Source organism: Solenopsis invicta, chromosome 3 (assembly GCF_016802725.1).
Source record: "Solenopsis invicta isolate M01_SB chromosome 3, UNIL_Sinv_3.0, whole genome shotgun sequence".
Taxonomy (NCBI): Eukaryota; Metazoa; Arthropoda; class Insecta; order Hymenoptera; family Formicidae; genus Solenopsis; species Solenopsis invicta.
The window spans coordinates 20,390,422-20,396,421 of record NC_052666.1 but is presented as its reverse complement, the minus strand read 5'-3'; positions in this window follow the sequence as shown (position 1 = coordinate 20,396,421).

Genomic DNA, 6,000 nt, shown 5'->3' with positions numbered 1-6,000 from the left:
AGCGCGTACCCGGCAAGTAGATTACCGTAGTTTCGACGATACACTCCGCGTTACCGAACGCTAATGGATATTTTTCATTCACTTATCGCGATAAATGGGTTCGTTACGTTTTACGGGCCACGCTTTTAAACAAGGGCATTAAAGGCCGCGCAGGTGCATCATTTAAGCGTGTTATTAGCGATGCACTGTGCAACATAAACATTTTATATATGGTGCAGTAATAATTTCATTTAATGTAGCATATTCATTAAAATGTAGTAATAAGTTAATATTGCAACGTAATATAAAGAGCAAGTATAACACGTTTTGGCAAAGATTCATTTAGTTTCAGTCTTAACGATTCTATTCTCGCAGTCTCGTGTTAGATAGTATTTCTTTGGGCGCGTCTCGCGTCGTGAAACATGAAGAAACAAATAAATATCGAAGTAGTCCGGAAATCAGAAAATTTCTAGAACGAGGGGGTCGAACGGCGAGGATCTTCGGCAATTTCGTTAAACTATTGAAGTCAACTGCACCCTCGAGTGCAACCTTCGCAAGCGACTCATTCCTCTCCTCTTCGATTCGTTGTCGCGCGCGCGCACGTTCACCCACACTCGCGCGTCTTGCAGAGTGAACTACGTTCGTACGTGCGAGCCGCAATACACTTGGCGCTGTTATTTTCTCTTTTATCGACTTTCTCTCTCTCTTTCTCTCTCTCTCTCTCTCTCTCTCTCTCTCTCTCTCTCTCTCCGTTCGTCTTTTTTTGCATTTTCCCGGGCCATTAGCGCCGGAGGAAGACATCAGCTTCCACTCAGTGATTACCGGAGAACCGAATTTGCATAACACACGAGTCGCGCGCGCGTACCGCCATTTACATTTTATTTTAATCGCGGTAATCGATCGAATCTCCCCCGCATCCCCTCGGAATCCGCCGGAACGAGGCGGGAGCCGATCAGCCATCCACAGCCAGTCGAGCAATCGGCGACCGAGACGGAGGGGTGTGGTTCGGGCACTTTAAATAAAAATAAAGTGTTGTGTCGTGGGTGCGCACGGGCGGACGCATTAGCAATTGGGGTGGAGGCTGCGATATTAGCTTTAACGAGTTGGCAACTTCTCCACTGCCGGAATTCGCCCGAGTGGCCATGATTTCCAGAGTATTTTAACGTCGCGATAGGTGGATGATCGTGCGAGGGAACGTAAGACACCCTACGCCGCGGCTCTTTCTTGTAGAATGGCATCTTTAAAATTATACAAATTGAATTTCTCGATGAAAATACTCATATCGTAATGAAGATGATACACAAACGTCCCAAAAGCAGCGATTTAACTTCGGACAGAACTTTTATCTACGTATGTGAAAAGAATCCATAAGTTTTTCATAAAATCTTTCTATCGTAGACCTCGCTCTCCGGCGTAAAGGACGAGATGGGTATAGCTTTGCCGCGCGGTATGCCATATTTGTGCATTACTGGAATTGGCTGGACGTTGCCGGCAGCAGTGTCGGTTCGCACATTGCCTACGGAAGCCCCGAAGTATCATCGCTAGGGAGGCGTACTACGACCTTTGAGCGACCCCGAAGTACCGCCGTCGTCGCCGCAGAATTCATGTATTTTCTGGATAATAATTTCGTCGGATGCGCGCTTCCCTCTTCTATTACCGGCCACAAATTACAGTGGGTGCGCGGGCGGCAGTAGTTTTGATATACGGGTCCATACTCCTCCGCGATCAAGCGCGATTTATATGGTGCAACAATAACGTTTGCCCTCCGTACTAGAGTCCACCCGTGTATTTCACCGACGACAGTTTTACTGTGGCGACGTAACGGGAGCGAAAACGTTGACGCGCGTGAAGTAAGCATGTATGTACGATATATAATCGCCACAGCTTTACGCAGATTGTTTGCACCCGCGGTCATCTTACATCGCGCATTTATTATGCAAACGTCCGTGTATATCGCCGACCGTAATAAATTATCTCAGTGTTTACGTTACTAAGTTTTTCACGTGAAGAAAAGCATTTAGGCATTAATCGATGTCGATTATCGGAATTGATTCATAAATTTCGTTCATAAATTTTTCCTAATTTTTATTATTTGATATTAAAAACAAAAAAAGTATATTTCTACAATTATATAATATTTAAGAGATTAAATTTTTAAGTAGATCACCTTGGAATATATTAGATAATACAACGCACTTCATTCATGTTTTGTTCCATTAAATATTAATGAAAAATATTTATAGATACTACATTTTAATGTAAGAATAGAACGAATGATGCATAATCGCTTGTTTCCGTTAACGTAGCTGCTGAGATAGAACGAAGCATTTATTCAGCACTAGTGCAGCAATAGTGCAAATACAAGAGACAGACGTGAATACGCTGTCCCAAAAGGTATCCATTCGGAAGCACGGGCCGCGCGCATTGTTCTAACGCATTTCGATATTAATCGTAATTGAAGCATTTAATGCCCGGTAGCGTCGATATTCCAATAATTCAACCTCCCCCCTTCTGTCAAGGAGTGTAATGGTGTGAGGTGCAAGGGTTCCCGTTCGATTCCCGTGGGATCTGGTCCTTCTCGGTTCTGCGGCAATGCATCACTCTGTCCGCAGCCCCGTAACTCACCGCGCGACTCACGCTCGTCCACACGCACACACGCGTGCACGCACGCACACACGTCAGACACGTATGTCAATAAATACATACGCCTACATACAGAGGCGCATACATACAGTCGATAAATAGGTATGTGTACACACGCGGCATAGCGATGGAAAGACGGGGTCGAACAGATATATGGCTCGAAGTGAACGACGTATCTAATCTAACCCTTCTGGACAAGATACTCCGTGATGGCCGAGGGGGTTGACCGACCATGCGTTAACCATAGCCCTTGGGCAACGAAGTGTAATCTAAAATTACAAGAATCCACCATGGGCTATCCCGCGGGTTGCCATTTGTCACGCGCCGTCGCGTTGCGACAATTGTTATCGACAGCATCGTCCGCGAAAAAAATATATATAAACACACACATACATATATATATATATATATGTGTGTGTGTGTGTGTGTGTGTGTGTGTGTGTGTGTGTGTGTGTGTGTGTGTGTGTGTGTGTGTGTGTATGTATCGCGAAAAGTATCGCGTTCCATTGACGCTATCAGCATCCAACGTAATCCCGGGGATACTGGACGTGTTGGTTACTCGACAGTTCAATCTGTCAGCTTTGAACAAAGCGCAATGGCGTTGTAGTAACTCTCGTCAGGATAACTCAATGTTCTACGACGTAGTAGCAAAATTTCGACGCATTATCCTCCTATTTTTTTTTTTCGACGCAGGTAGCAGGTCAGACCTCATATACATTCTTAAAGAATGGAAAGGTTGAAAGAATAAGTCAGAAAATGGAAGATGTAGATGTAGAACCTATTCAGCTTTGTCGAGCAAGGCGTAAAAAGAAAAATCAAAGTGACATTTTGGCTCGACACAATTTTGACTTCTTGTATTCTTTTCCTGTCCGTCATGCCTATAGGGCTCTCGGTAGGAGCAAAAACCATTAGGCTGACACAATTGCACCACGGGTGGCGGGACTGACTAACGCGACGAGAAAGGGCGGACGTGGAGACTGAGAGACTCAGCAGTCTCTCGATCAAGAGGCGCTTTTTCTTATCCATTACCAGAACTGGAGACTCGGTGAAAAGTGAAATGATAACCGCCAACTAGAATAATGATCCTCAAAATGGGCGTGACCGTCGTAGATGCCATCGACGAGATAATGCCCGCATCGTGGCATCTGCTACGTCCACTTTTGTTACGACCGTAAGAGCGAGCGACGAGATGCAGATTCGCCAGATAAAAATGATTGAAACGCCGTGCGTGTTGGCGCGTGAACGCGTGTGAACGCACCGTGCAACGATTCGCAGCTAGTCGTGTAGCCGGAGGGAGAGAGAGAGAGAGAGAGAGAGGGAGGGGAAGCTCGCTCTCGGATGCAAGGCTGGTGCGAAAAAGCTTCGTCGCGAATCTCTCCCACCCGTGGCGTCGTCGCGCTCTCGGCATGAATGGCTCTCGACACTGACCTATCCAAGAGAGACGCCGGTCGCCGCGCTCTTCCGGAAGACTTCCTATCTCTGGAAAATGATCGCGCTCGAAATTATGCCACGGCGTAATAGCGTACTGCGTACGCTAATGAACGTACGCGTAACCCTGGAACGTGAGCGCGGCATATGTTCGCGACGAAGGGAGCGAGACGCGCTCCGAATGAAAGAAGCATAAATATATGTATATTTTGTGTGCGGTATATGAAAAGAGCGTTATGTGGTAGATTAGCATTTTTCGTAATATGCATGTCATGCCATAGAATAAACTTCAAAAATCATAGAAAGGATGAGTTAGTGGTACGACTCTGAATGTCAATATTTTTCTTCTTTATATCACGAAAGCTATCGATATTTTTTGGCAATATAATACTATTAAATTAAGCAAAACAACATGAAATGCCAAAAAGCAGTACATTTTTATAAAATGCAAGTCATGGTCATCAAATAAACTTGAAAAATCAGGGAAAGAATGTAACCATGGGTAACAATAGGATGACCTTAACCGTATGCTAATATCTTCTTTTGTATTTAACGAGTTATCAGTGACATCTTTCCGCAGCGTTCAAATACTATTAAATTAATTAAAGAAAGCAGTATAAATTAGCAAAGAATAGTATTTTTAATAAAATGCAAATTGTCGTAATCTTGAAATAAAAATCATATAGAAGATATAATTAGATAAAAATATTAAAAAAAAGATGTAAGGCTTGAATGTTAACATTAATATTTTTCTTTATCATTCAACGAGCCATGTTTTTGCAGCGCACTGAAGTACTATTAAATTAAGAAAAACACTACAGGCTACTACTTTGTGAAAAGGAATAATTTTTCGAAATCCGTTACGCGCTGCACGTTACATTGGCCGTAACGTAATACACCTTGATGACTTCCACCTTCAATTTGGAACAACTTCAATATAGTCTCCCCTATGACGATTAAGCGTATCGGCTATGGGAGCAAGACCAGTTCGAGGATAACAGGCGATTCAATTTTCGCTGTTCGCCGCGTACGAGTCTCGCATCGGGGTAACTTCCTGTAATTAATTATATCGATGGCGTATGGGGAGCTCTAGCACGGTCGGAAACGGTCCGGCAATATGTCCGTGACATGATTTTCATAGCGTATCGCAGTCGCACTCGAGTCGCAGTCAAGTCGAGGACTCGAGCTGGCGCAGGAAGTGGTGCCGCATTAGTCACAGGCCATTTTGCCACCAGGCGTGACGAGCGCGCTCTTTTATTTTCCAGCGTTAATTCGTGCCGCCCTTACGGCGTGTCATCCGTGTGCGTCCCGCTTTTTCCCGCGCGTTTTAAAATCCCGCTCGGGCCCCGCGTGTCTCGCGCGCGGGTCGAGCCGAGCGGCGGCCACGTGGCGACATAGGGGTGCATCATAATGCACTCGTCGTCGATGCCATCGACGTCCTTGTCGTCATCGTCAGAGTCAGAGTCACGTCTCGATCTCCTCCTTGTCGTCGACCTAGATGCATACATAATTAATACTCTCTATTAACAGGGCTCGCTAATGGGTCTAACGGCGCGTAAGCGGTTGATTTTTACGTGCGGGTGAATGCGAAGACAAGTCAGAATGACGATGATGATAAATATTGATGAGTTATAGATATTATCGGTAATGGATGACGCAACGCGTCATAGGTAGTATACTGGCCTAATCAATAATTAATTCGTTATAACGTTAAGTAAGATGACTATGCACCGCGTGACAAATTATTTCTGCCGAGAGGTACCGCGCGTCGAAGCATTGCGATGTTTACGAGATAATATTAAGTAGCCGAGCGGATCATGTATGTGGGACAAGCTTAGATTGCTACAATGATTTGTTTCAATTAAGCGCGCAATAAAACTGGTAGGGATAATTGCACCTATGGAGTAGATAAGACCGACTGGATGCGTAACGCCTCGTTCTGCATGTCAC